The sequence below is a fragment of the Bidens hawaiensis genome, unplaced genomic scaffold, assembly GCF_021521415.1.
Source record: "Bidens hawaiensis isolate Kalapana, Puna unplaced genomic scaffold, B.hawaiensis_p1.1 tig00003356_1, whole genome shotgun sequence".
NCBI classification, from domain to species: Eukaryota; Viridiplantae; Streptophyta; class Magnoliopsida; order Asterales; family Asteraceae; genus Bidens; species Bidens hawaiensis.
In genome coordinates this window covers 900,170-913,926 of record NW_027491185.1, presented here as the reverse complement: position 1 = coordinate 913,926, position 13,757 = coordinate 900,170, and the positions used below count along the sequence as shown (strand labels likewise).

The window sequence follows — 13,757 nt, the reverse complement described above, 5'->3', positions numbered from 1 at the left end:
AGTTGTTTCGGTCAATTTTAATTTTTTAATACACAGGTTCTTAAAACGATATGCGCCACCAAACCCTAATTCGACTCAGCCAGTCTATCAAACTCCGGTGCCATGGGAAACAACATGTAGGTCATATAATCTGCCACTTCTCTAATAATCCTTACGAACGACATCTAGGACAACGAGTCTATCCACACCTGAAGAGGTAGGTCCCAGCAGAGCCCAGTTGGACCCGCAAGACTCACCTCAAACAGGGACGTCTGCGCAGAAACCAACTGGATCCGCAGGACCAACCATGCTCAGAGACGTGACGTCCTTACGCGCAGTACGCAAGCTGGTCCCGCAGGAAATGCCTCCCAATGGTGAAGGACTCCGCCTGTCCCCGCAGCCTCGGATACAAGCCATTAGGGAAGGCCACCCGCGCAGCAAGGCTACACGCACAAGGCACTTAGCTCTCAATCGTTCAGTGTCACCTGAAGGAATGAGCGAAGCCGGGAACAGTCCCGCACAAGGGCGGGAGGGGGAATACTCCCGCCCAAATAAGCCAGTCCGTACGACACAGGAAGATCTTCTGTACTGTACCTGACGAGGTATGGGAAAAAGATCTGACTAAAGATACGACAGCTTATTGACAACAGTATGGCGAGCAGCATGCTCCTGCACTGTATGTCACTATTAGCCGCTGCCTACTCACCAACTCTTGTCATACCACGTGCGTAGCTGGCAGTTGGTGGAAAAGGAATAGTATACAGCAGGCCTGGTCGCTATCAGCCGCTACCTACCCACCAACTACCAGCAGGGCACGTGCGTAGGCTACTGTTGGTGGAACAGGAACACTGTTGCAGCCGGCCATACCTCCTTGGAAACCTACCTTCGGCTATAAATACCACAAATGGTATGACCATCTGATCATATCTTATCTTGTATCATCATATTATACCTGATATCTGCTCTAGCAATCTCTTAATATACATTTATATTTAAAGAGCAATCTAGTCTGATTCTCACGCCGGAGGGTGGTCACAAGGAGGAACCCCCCCTTCTCAGTGACGAGCTCACGGTGTCTGTTTTGCAGGTTATCAGAAGAACCATCTTCCAAGGGTCTAACCCCTCGTGGGAAACAGCTATCTAACCCCCAGGTTACCAGTAATCTGCCCGGGGTCCGGTTAGGGTTTCTTCATTGGCGCCATCCGTGCATAAAGCTAGAACTTTATTTTTCTCCAGTTTTTTCAAACTTCTACAAAGATGGTTAGAGAAATTCCGGTAACCACAACCCCAGCTACTGGGATGAACACCGGTAACACAGTTTTTACAAACACTACCCCGGTTACCCAAGCCGGGGCAAGTGAAGTAAATTTTACGAACACTACCCCAGTTACTCAGGCTGGGGCAAGTGCAGTAAATGATCGCCTACTGGGATTCACTGATACCCAGTTTGAGAAACAAAGACTCCACCGCCAAACTCTCGATGAAGTGAAGGCATGGGCGGAGGCACGACAAAAGGAATTCCAGGCTGAGTTGGACGAACGCTTGCGTTCCGTCCAACAGGCTGACGAATTCGAAGATTACTTGGATGACTCGGAGGAATCCGACTCCGACGCGAACCCTCGCCATAGGGCAAAAGGGAAGCATAAGGAAATGGAATCCCAACCGAAAAGGCATTTTGGACAAGCCTTCAAACCAAAAAGCACAGGTGGAAGTCCACGAGACTTCTCCAAAACGTTCAGACCAAACATTGCAAATGCAGGAACGTCCAAGTTTGCAAGGGACATTGCGGAAGCAATCGCCCCAAAGAGTGCCAAACAAATGCCTAACATAGGCACATATGACGGTATATCTGATCCAGACGATCATTTGAACAGGTTCATAGCAGGGGCAACCGTCAGCAATTGGACGGAACCCACGTGGTACTACATGTTCCAAATGACGCTTGTTGGGGCTGCTAGAGCTTGGTTTGATCGTCTACCGGTCAACCACATCTACGACTGGGCAGACTTCCAGCAGAAGTTTAGCTAACACTTCAGCCAGCAACGGAAGTATACCGAGGAGCAATGGACAATCCTCAAATGCATACGAGAAGAAGATGAATCTCTGGCAAACTTCATCACTCGCTTCAACTCAAAGAAGCTAAGTTTGGGCAATATCAGCGAAGATCTTGTTCGCGCTGCCTTCATCCAGGGCGCGCATGACCCAGAGCTCATCCGCACCCTAACGGGTAAAGATGGCATGCCATCCACATGGGATGCCATCATGACAGCAGCAAAACGCTATGCGGAAACGGAGAAGCAACTGGGTAGAGATCTCCCACAGAGCACAAACCTCTACACTCAGAAGACGAGAGAAGACAACGTCCTCACCGCCCGACTAAATAAAAAGCGGAAGCAAGGCATTTGGCAGTCAAGGGTAAACTTTGACACCTCATCCGGCTTGCAACATCGATTGGGCGGAAGGGATAATGCACAGCCGCACCGGAACTCCAGATGGACGCCACTCAGCAAAAGCGTCACTGAGATATTCGCCACTGAAGAGCTCCCGTGGCCAAAGCCTCCAATAATCCGACATCGTCACGATGCTGATCGGAGCAAATACTGTGACTTTCACAAGACAAAAGGCCACAACACTGAAGAATGCACAGACGTAAAAGACATGGTCGAAGCATTTGTCAGAGATGGGACGCTCGCGCACCTCGTGGCGCAATAAAGGCTGAGCAGGCGGGTGCGTGTAGAACCCCAGCTGGGGAAAACACGAATCAAAATTCCAGCTTCAATATCGAGACTACATGCTGCGTAAAGAACGAGATCCCGAACCAGGTGCGTATCGGCTCGATGGCACTCCCATCCCAACAACATGGAAGGGAGCTCATTTACACAGTTTGCATGTAAATCAATTCCAATTTGTAAAGAAAAGGCCAAGAGCCACTTCTAAGGGAAATGATTCTCTTTAAGAACATCGAAGCTGATGATTTTACATTTATACTTTTCTGAACACTAATATGCCGGTTTTCACCGCATAATTACGTGAAGTCATTGCGTGAGAAGGCGGTCCTACCCGCACGAACCCAATAACGTGACAAACCTTCACGCAGGTCAGTTGAAGGGAAAGAGTTCAATTATCCCATTAAATGAAAGTGCCGGTCTATCCGCATGAATCATTAAAGGAAACTGAATAACCTATTGACAACCGCGCGTCGAACGGTTCAAAACAAAATTCTTAAAAGGATGAGGAAAACCTACACGCAGGTCAGATAAGGGTAAAGTTTTGCCATCCTACTAAGTGCAAGTGACGGTTCTACCCGCACAATCACGAAAAAGGAAGCAAAACTTCACACCTATTATCAACCACGTTCAAAGGTTAACTTATCCTCAAAGGATGAGGAAAACCTACACGCAGGTCAGATAAAGGTAAAGTTTTGCCATCCTACTAAGTGCAAGTGACGGTTCTACCCGCACAATCACGAAAGAGGAAGCAAAACTTCACACCTATTATCAACCACGTTCAAAGGTTAACTTATCCTCAAAGGATGAGGAAAACCTACACGCAGGTCAGATAAAGGTAAAGTTTTGCCATCCTACTAAGTGCAAGTGACGGTTCTACCCGCACAATCACGAAAGAGGAAGCAAAACTTCACACATATTATCAACCACGTTCAAAGGTTAACTTATCCTCAAAGGATGAGGAAAACCTACACGCAGGTCAGATAAGGGTAAAGTTTTGCCATCCTACTAAGTGCAAGTGACGGTTCTACCCGCACAATCACGAAAGAGGAAGCAAAACTTCACACCTATTATCAACCACGTTCAAAGGTTAACTTATCCTCAAAAGGATGAGGAAAACCTACACGCAGGTCAGATAAGGGTAAAGTTTTGCCATCCTACTAAGTGCAAGTGACGGTTCTACCCGCACAATCACGAAAGAGGAAGCAAAACTTCACACCTATTATCAACCACGTTCAAAGGTTAACTTATCCTCAAAAGGATGAGGAAAACCTACACGCAGGTCAGATGAAGGTTAAAGTTTAGCCATCCTGCTAAGTGCAAGTGACGGTTCTACCCGCACAATCACGAAAGAGGAAGCAAAACTTTAACCCATTATCAACCACGTTCAACAGGTTAACTTATTCTAAACACTTGGAAAATTGCTAATTTAAACTAAGTATGCAAGTCATAAGTTTATAAAGCAAGGAACCCAAAGAAGGAAATAACAATCTTATACGCAAAAAGATTAATATTTCACAAATGAATTATTACAAGAATGGCCGGGTAACTACCCGCCTACGAAAAGAAAATAAATACATCCGTACAAGACTATCCTAGCAATGGGAAGGGATCTTCGGGATCAAGCCTCAGGGCCGCCTCCACTTGGACCCGCTCCATCAGAAGAACGGGGCGGTTCGAGGAAGGCTTTAAGGACAGCTAACCCATCATCAGCAGCAGCTACTTGGTTCACCTTCTCCACCACTGGATGCGGGAAGGCGGCGTATTGATTTACTGCTTGGTCATATATGGCTTCAGTATCAACATTGTACAAAGGGAAGTTGGAAGGCGGGAAGCCTTTCTCAACGAACCCTAGACCAAGCAGGAAGCCAGCCCGTTCCCCATCCTCGTGAGAAGCATTGAGGGCTGCACTCATAGCATCGTCGTAGGATGTCTCTGAGAAGACCCGATGCACAACCTACAAAGAAAATACAAGTGTCAAACACCTTTTCTATGTACAAAATAAAGCGTAAAGACATGAAAGCTTACCTGAGGCAACGCTTCTCGAAGAAGCCATTCCTTGGCAACCAGAGCTTCTTGAAGGGCGGCTTGAACTTGGGTGCGGGCGCGTTCGGCTTCGCTTTTATTGAGGTTGGCAAGTTGCACTTCCTTTGCAGCAGCCTCTTCAACGCCCTTAAGCTTCCGCTCGGTGTGGTCAAGCACGCCCCTCTGGTCCAGGATCTCTTGGAGCTTCTTGGCATCTTCCATCGCCAAGGCATCATGAGCACGTTGGAGAGCCTCTAATTTGGCCTTGAGCTCCTCGTTCTCCACGCGTAAAGGCTCAGCAACGGCTTCAGCCTTGGTGGCCCTCTCAGTTGCGTTCCTCGCAGTCTCCTTAGCCAGCCGAAGCTGTTCGTTAACAGCTTGGGCAGCCTTGGAGCGGGCCTCGAGTCGCGCTTGAACTTCAACCTCGAGGGCCTTGAAGGCCTTCTCCTTCTCCGCAGCAGCTGCGGCCAACCGTTGGTTCTCCTCCCGAAGAGCCCGCGCCTGAGATACGTCCTTGGCGCGAGCTGCTTTCAACTTGTCGTTTTCACGACAAAGCAGCTCGACGCGCGGCTGCATCCGGGCCTGGAGAACCCGAAGCTCATTGGTTAGCCTACCGTCCTGGTAGCTAGCCATGGCTTCCCCCAACGCACCATGGGGAGCAGCGTGGCGAGCCCATTCCACGCACTCCACAGGGGTACGAAGGGTTGTTCCTCGGCGTATGTTCCATCGCGGAACATACACTTCATTGGAATCCGACACTGCAAAAAACAAAAAAGCAGTTAGGAAAAGATGATAAAAAATAAAAGTGAAAAAGGGCCAAAGGAACCCTACGCACCTGTAGGGTCTATAACAGGCCGATAGCCGCCGAACCCATCACCTGAACCCAAAGGAAACCCATCCAAAAGGTCAGGCAGATGGGAAGGTAGCAAAGATTGGCGAGTGCTCCCATGCGTACCTGATGGGCCGGCCGTCGGTGCCGGTGGCGGGGGCATGGTGGCAGCCGCCGCAGTCGCTGCCGCAGAATCCGCAGCAATCGTAACCGCCGGCTCGGTGAAAGATGCTGTAAAAATCGCACTTACCACCGGCGGTGACGTCATCTCGGCTGGAACAGTCTGCTCAGAATGAGCAGCTGAACCAGCGGTAGCAGGCGCAGGCGCCTGGGTCGACGCCTCAGGTAGGCTGACCAAGCCTACCGTCATCGGCGGAGAGGTACTACTCGGCACTCCACCCTGGAATGCGTCAACATCCACGCCTGCACAAGAAGATAAGTGTTAACAATAAATTTATGAAGTATGATAAATCTACAAAAACAAGGATGTTTGTACTTACGGGTTTTCTTGAGCCTGAACGTACGGACGGGCGGGGATGAACCCGATGGAGCCGGTCTCTTGATGCCGGTCACCGTCGTCGTCGTTGGTTCTCCGGAGGTAACAGTCGTAGCCTCCGGAGCAGTGGTCTTCTCACCACCGGGGTGCCCCGCCACTTCTTCACTATCTGACTCAGTGTCAGATAGGAGCACTGGATCGGCCGTGGAGGCCGCCTTCTCCTTCCCTTTCTCGCCGGCAGCCCTCTTCTTCCGCACTAACGGAGGACCATCTGCGGATTCCTCAGAAGAAGACAGGTCAGGAATTCCAGCAGCGGGTACAGCACTGAGGGGGGGAGGAGAGAATAACGCCTTACCTGGCCACCGGTGGCTCAGGATCTCGTGGCCCAGCGGATAGACCTCCACAAACCGATCCGCTGTTTGCTCCAGGATGGGCAACTCATTCTCGTCAAGAGCACGAGTACCCACCCGCACGGGATCGTCAGCTTCCCGCGGGTACAGGAGCGACTCCAAATTGTTCCCCTCTGAAAGAAAAGAAACAGTTAGAAGACAAACTAATATAAGCAAGAAAGACAAGACATACCATAAGGAATAGAGTTCAAACCGTATTCGAGAAGGATGGGAAACCGAGACGCCTCCTTCCATACCCGGCTCATCCCCAGCATCACCATCCCGGACTCCGCAAACCGGTAAACCGGAGATTGGACCCGGGATATCTTCGCGAACCATTCCGCCTCCTGGTAGCTGGAAGCGTGAAGGCTCGGAAGCGCTTGACCCTTCTTAAACTTCATGGCAATGGGGATGGCGCGGGCAGAAATGTAGAAGAACTCCCGCTTCCACGATCGGAGACTGCGCTCGGTCACGCAGATCTTCAAACCCTTAATACGGGTTGTCAGGGTGTACCACCCCTGGATGCACCTCCAAGTATAGAAGGTCATCAGGCGGTCCACATAGGGCTCAATACCCAGAATCCGGCACACCCACTCGAAGTGCCGGATCTTGGCAATCGCCATCGGATGCAACTCGGTTAGGTGCACACCGTGCCTCTCCAGGACACGGTACATAAACTTTGTCAATGGGAACCTAAGGTTCCCATAAACAAAGAATGCAGCATATACCCCGATCTTGCCACTGGGGGCATCGTACACAGTCTGGTGGGGTTCAGGAAACTCAGGCTCAAGAGACTCAAGCATGAACTTCCTGACGATGTACTGGTACTGATCGACAGGTAGAGCACACTGGCACTCGCCAGCAGTACTTCTATCGTCGGCTACAGCTTCAGCATCATGAGAAGACATTTTGCAGAAAGAAGAAAGCGATTTCGGGAAAATGCTTGCCTGAAAAGGGGAGTATTTGCCGGAAATCGCTAAGAAGAAGAAGAGAGGTGAAAGTGTGGATTACAAAGAGGCCTCTCCCCCTTTATATACTAATCGCAATTAATGCGATGAATTTAATGCGGAGGAGAGAGAGATCTAAGGTGCAATGAAACTATGACACGTGGCAAAAAGCAGGCTGGCAACAGCTGTTGACAGGACGTGTGCCAGTAATTTCGCGGCCACGCGCCCGAAAAATCGCGCCCACGCGCCGTAAAAAGCGTCTGGAATGACCATATAATGTCACGTCACCATAACTTCCTGCACGTCCTGACACAGTCAGAAGAAACTGTCGCACGACGTTTCAGAGGTTTGGACTGTTCCTATCTTTCCACCAACCTTTCGAATTTCAAAATTCAAAATTCAAAAAGATCAAAAAGTAGGCGGGAAAATACCCCTTACCTTGGCAAACAAGTAACCGTAAGACGGATGCGGGTACAGTGTTAAGGCAAAACCCTTCACATACCTAGCACCCGCAGGGAATTGAAGCCAAGAAAACCTTGGCGAACAAGTAACCGTAAGACGGATGCGGGTACAGTGTTAAGGCAAAACCCTTCGCATACCTAGCACCCGCAGGGAATTGAAGCCAAGTACCTCGGCAACCAAGTAACTATAAGACGGGTGCGGGTACAGTGTAAAGGCAAAACCCTTCACATACCTAGCACCCGCAAGGAATTGACGCCAGGAATACCTTGGAAGTAAAGTAACCGTAAGACGAGCGCAGGTACAGTGTTAAGGCAAAACCCTTCACATACCTAGCGCTCCGCTGGGAATTGAAACCAAGAAGGATCTTCTGGGCAATGCTTGCGGAAACGGAAATAACATCCCCGCATAGCGGGAACGTCGAGAACTACGTTGTTGGAAGCTCCAGGATGGAATTGGTGGTTTTAACATAATTGATCACTATGTTCAAAACTACCAAAACCTCATGGAAAGACCACACAAGTGGGACTCAACGCTCCTGACTTGCGAGGAGGTTACAGCCTACCCGCATCATACCCAAAGACCAAGCAGGAAACTCGGGCATTTCTGCAAGTGACAAGGACTTCCGCGGGAAGAATCCCCATGGAAAACCTTAAAAGACCCTTTTCAAAACCCTTTGCTTAAAGTCCAAAAGTTCACCTCACTTTATTAAACACGCATGAGAAGAACATTGGACTGGGGGGACTTGAAGAGGTAGGTCCCAGCAGAGCCCAGTTGGACCCGCAAGACTCACCTCAAACAGGGACGTCTGCGCAGAAACCAACTGGATCCGCAGGACCAACCATGCTCAGAGACGTGACGTCCTTACGCGCAGTACGCAAGCTGGTCCCGCAGGAAATGCCTCCCAATGGTGAAGGACTCCGCCTGTCCCCGCAGCCTCGGATACAAGCCATTAGGGAAGGCCACCCGCGCAGCAAGGCTACACGCACAAGGCACTTAGCTCTCAATCGTTCAGTGTCACCTGAAGGAATGAGCGAAGCCGGGAACAGTCCCGCACAAGGGCGGGAGGGGGAATACTCCCGCCCAAATAAGCCAGTCCGTACGACACAGGAAGATCTTCTGTACTGTACCTGACGAGGTATGGGAAAAAGATCTGACTAAAGATACGACAGCTTATTGACAACAGTATGGCGAGCAGCATGCTCCTGCACTGTATGTCACTATTAGCCGCTGCCTACTCACCAACTCTTGTCATACCACGTGCGTAGCTGGCAGTTGGTGGAAAAGGAATAGTATACAGCAGGCCTGGTCGCTATCAGCCGCTACCTACCCACCAACTACCAGCAGGGCACGTGCGTAGGCTACTGTTGGTGGAACAGGAACACTGTTGCAGCCGGCCATACCTCCTTGGAAACCTACCTTCGGCTATAAATACCACAAATGGTATGACCATCTGATCATATCTTATCTTGTATCATCATATTATACCTGATATCTGCTCTAGCAATCTCTTAATATACATTTATATTTAAAGAGCAATCTAGTCTGATTCTCACGCCGGAGGGTGGTCACAAGGAGGAACCCCCCCTTCTCAGTGACGAGCTCACGGTGTCTGTTTTGCAGGTTATCAGAAGAACCATCTTCCAAGGGTCTAACCCCTCGTGGGAAACAGCTATCTAACCCCCAGGTTACCAGTAATCTGCCCGGGGTCCGGTTAGTGTTTCTTCAACACCAAATCTGTCATAGTGGTGGGGCTTAAAAAGAATCTTGTCATGATCATGTCCCTTAGACGATCGGGTACCAACAAACCGAGCTTTTCCCATACCATTTTAACAGCTTGTGACCCTTCATATTTCCGTAGTTCTTGCAACACGAACAAATGTATTCCGTATTCGCCTTTGATGCTTTCGATCCGTCGGTTTTCATGTTTCACGAATATTATGTCCGCCAATGGCAGAGGTACACATAAGAGACGAACCCGGTGTTTTTTCGGTTTTATCTATAGCCTACACTATCGTATTAACGAACGAACCCATTGTTATCCAGTGAACGAACCCATTTATAAAAGTATTGGTATTTTTTTTCTGGCCGGCAACAAGAATAGAAGAAAGAGAAGATGATACAATTAAATTAGGCATAGGATATTCACACACCCTTTTTAATATTCATACACCACTTTAACACACATTTTATCTTTTATGTACATCCTATATAAAGAATCAAATGGTGTATGAATAGCAGCTTCCTTATTTATCTTCTTTTATTAGTGGCTTGTTTGAAAATTTGCCCATCAAAACTTATATATATTCCTATTTATTTATTAGTTTCCTTTATTTTTTTCTCGGACAATTGAAGGTAATAAAAGGTGACTGCAAAATATTCTAAAAATTTTATTAGCTTGTTGTAGATTGTTTTTACAGTTTTTATCTTGTTTTTTGTTAACTTGAAATGAAATATACCAACCAAAGTATTTTTACTGATGATATTACTATAATTCTTATATTATTTTATATAACCTTTTCTGTTTGTATTCAAAAAATATACATATAATTAGATTTTTGACATATATTGTATACAAAACTTTTACTTAAACGTTAAGGTTTGATTAACTTCTTTAATACAAATTACATATGATAAAATGACTCGACAATAAGTTGGAGTTATTGAAAGATGAATTTTATGTTTATGTCTTGTATAAATGACGATACGCTATTGTTATAATAATGATATTGCATTTTTTTATGTGATCCGACCTGACCCATTTCAACGAGAAAACTTTAACGCCGGATAGTTATTAAATCAAAGCAATGAAAATTCCCCCATATCAGCAAATTCCTGGCTCCGCCACTAACGTCCGCCATGTTGTGTATATATCAATCAGTGCTTGAGCAAATTAATAACTAAATGGTTAATTATAATGAAAGATTAAATCTTGAAAACTTTTTTAGGGTTCAAGAAGTACATCAATTGAAAGATGTATCAAGTGTATAACTATGAGCATGCATACGTACGTATCAGCTATTCAAATCTTTTTGAACAAGATTAATAAAGCATTATAACCTCTACATTATATACACAAAATGATTTTGAATAAATGTCATTGAAGAACATTCAACATTATGATTTTATTTGACTTCTTTCCCTCTACAATATGCATTATACACAAATGTTATCTAAATCACTTGAATTAAACTGCTTTTGAAACGAAGAACTAATCGATAGAATCGTATACATTTCCTGGAAGCGATCGAACAGTACGTAATATTCCTCCTTCGAGATGAAGAGAGAACTCAGTTGAGCGTGTATGAATCAAGATAAGTGGGTCTTGACTACAGAATTGTGATCAGTTGGTTGTTTATATATATATAGTAAGTTTACAAATGAAGCTTTGGAGTTCATTTTTACGTACAATATATGCACTGTAATTACTTAAATTATTTTGGTAGATTTTATATATTTATAATTTAAAAGATTAAAAATTAAGTGACATAGTTTAAAACTTACATGCTTAGAAAATAAAAATAATATGTAAACTTAACTAATTTTTAACCGGGCTACATAAATTAACCATGATCGTGTCAACCCACAAATACACATGTTTTGTTCGGATTCATTTGTGTGACACGATTTTCGTGCTCGTGTAAAATTTTTGTGTTCATGTTAGATTCCAATTTCCACACAGCATCCCGCTGAAACTACCTGTATATACTAATTTTTTTGAAATGTAAAGGTTCAGTTGATCATTTTTTTTTGATCTTGATAACTTAATTAACATATATATTATAACAATTTCAAAAGTGAATATTTGTAATATAATTCATAAATTTGGTACAAGACTCGGGATAACAAAATATATATATATATATATATATATATATATATATATATATATATATATATGTGTGTGTGTGTGTTTTAACAAATTGTCAATTTTTTATAAAACATTACAGAAAATAAAATAGAGTTCCACAAAATCAACTGAAAAACATTGTAATTTGTAAGCTAGTTCTGCAAATTTTTATAAACTGAGACACTGAGTGCCTAGCTGTTCCCGGTATGACTGGTCGGACCAGCAGGTCCGGGATTCAAAATATTGATGCTAGAGTACATCAAACTTATATATATGGATCCAACATATAAGTTCTCAACTTTCTTTTGCTAACTAGTTACCAGCCCATGTTCACGCATTGTTGCTATAGATCGGTTCAGTTTGAAGCTGGTTACGGACTTACGGTTTAAAACCAATTTTTAATCGGTTTGATTTTAGCGTTTCCAAACCGGTTTCAACAAGTGAGGTTCTTAAACTGATATAAAACCTACTGTTCGGTTTCGTTTCAAACTATTTCTTACAAACCATTTTTTTAATGATTTTGGTTCGGTTTAGAAACCGGTCTCATTAACCGATCTTTCATTCATCTATGCCACTAATTGACTTAAACTGATTAGTTATTAACCACAAACATATTTATATTCCAACACATATTTATGCATGTAACTTCATGCATTACTATTAAAAAGCATCAACCATCAATATTACATTTAGTTTCTACCATACAAATTACAACGCATTGTTACATACAAAACTTTACACACCAACAGTATTCAGTTATTCACTACTAACAGTTTTACCAGTTTTTCTAACTCACCTCAAATCTTTGATTTCATACTCCAATCATTTATAAAATACCTCTTCTTTCGACATGGGACGTGCTCGAGTGTTCTAAACAATGCACCACCAAACCCCAACCCATAATTCAACTCAGCCTGTCTATCAAGCTCCGGTACCATGGGAAACAACATGTAGGTCGTATAATCTGTCACGTCTCTAATCATCCTTGCGAAACCCTTGTCGGACAACAAGTCGAACCACAAAAAATCTTTCGCAGTGGTGGGACTTAAAAAGAATCTTGTCATGATTATGTCCCTAAGGCGATCGGGTACCAACAAACCCATCTTTTCCCATGCATTTCTAACAGCTTGTAACCCTTCATATTTCCGTAGTTCTTGCAACACGAACAAATGTATTTCGGATTCGCCTTTGATGCTTTCGATCTGTCGGTTTTCATGTTTCACGAATATTATGTCCGCCATGTTGTGATATCAATCGGTGCTTGAACAGTTTCCTACAATATTAACCAAACTAATTAAGTTCTTTAACTAATAAAGATTGGTTAACTCATGATTCAAGATTGTATTTTTGAATCTCTCAACAAGATTTAATCAAGAACTACAAACCATAAATTATTTGATGATCATGCATGCATGCATGAATATATGCTTAATTTCTATGAAAACTTTTTAGCTAGCTAGGGTTCAAGAACATCAACTGAAAAATGTATAACTATGAACATATACATATATACTTATTTTATTTAAGACTTTGTTTAGCAAGATTAAAGTATATATAACCTCTACATAAATTATACAAAATGTTTGAATAATTTCATTGAAGAACATGATTATGAGTTTGTTTGAGTTCTTGATTATATATACCCACTGCATGTCCACATTATACAAAATATTATCTAAATCATTTAAATGAAACTGGTTTTTGAAATGAAGAACTGATATATTACCTGGGAACGAATTTCAGTAATATGATCCTCCTTCGAGATGAAGAAAGAACTCAGTTGATGGAGTTTGAATCAAGACAAGTGCATGCGTTGACTTTAAATCAAAATGGTTTGACTATAGAATTGTGATGATCACTTGTTCACTTGTTTGTTTGTATATATAGTGAGTTTAGAAATGGAGGTTTGGAGTTCTATTTATATCATCCATATGTATATACCACTTTTTTCATATTTATATTTTCATCCCGGATCCGGGTCATGCATAAATAGTTTTTTAGTTAATTAATTACGTTAATAATGTCTAATCGACAATGACATTTAATAGTTGTGTAAA

General features: G+C 44.2%; 1 long non-coding RNA gene across 1 annotated transcript; it reads right to left on the bottom strand.

Annotated features, from left to right (window-relative positions):
- Positions 1-60: 60 nt before the first annotated feature.
- LOC143623196 (uncharacterized) lies at positions 61-13,522 on the bottom strand. Its single transcript, XR_013151849.1, has 3 exons — positions 13,416-13,522; positions 9,583-9,754; positions 61-188 (listed from the first exon to the last, which is right to left on the bottom strand). It is a non-coding gene; the product is annotated as an uncharacterized LOC143623196 (long non-coding RNA).
- Between the last annotated feature and the right edge of the window lie 235 nt (positions 13,523-13,757).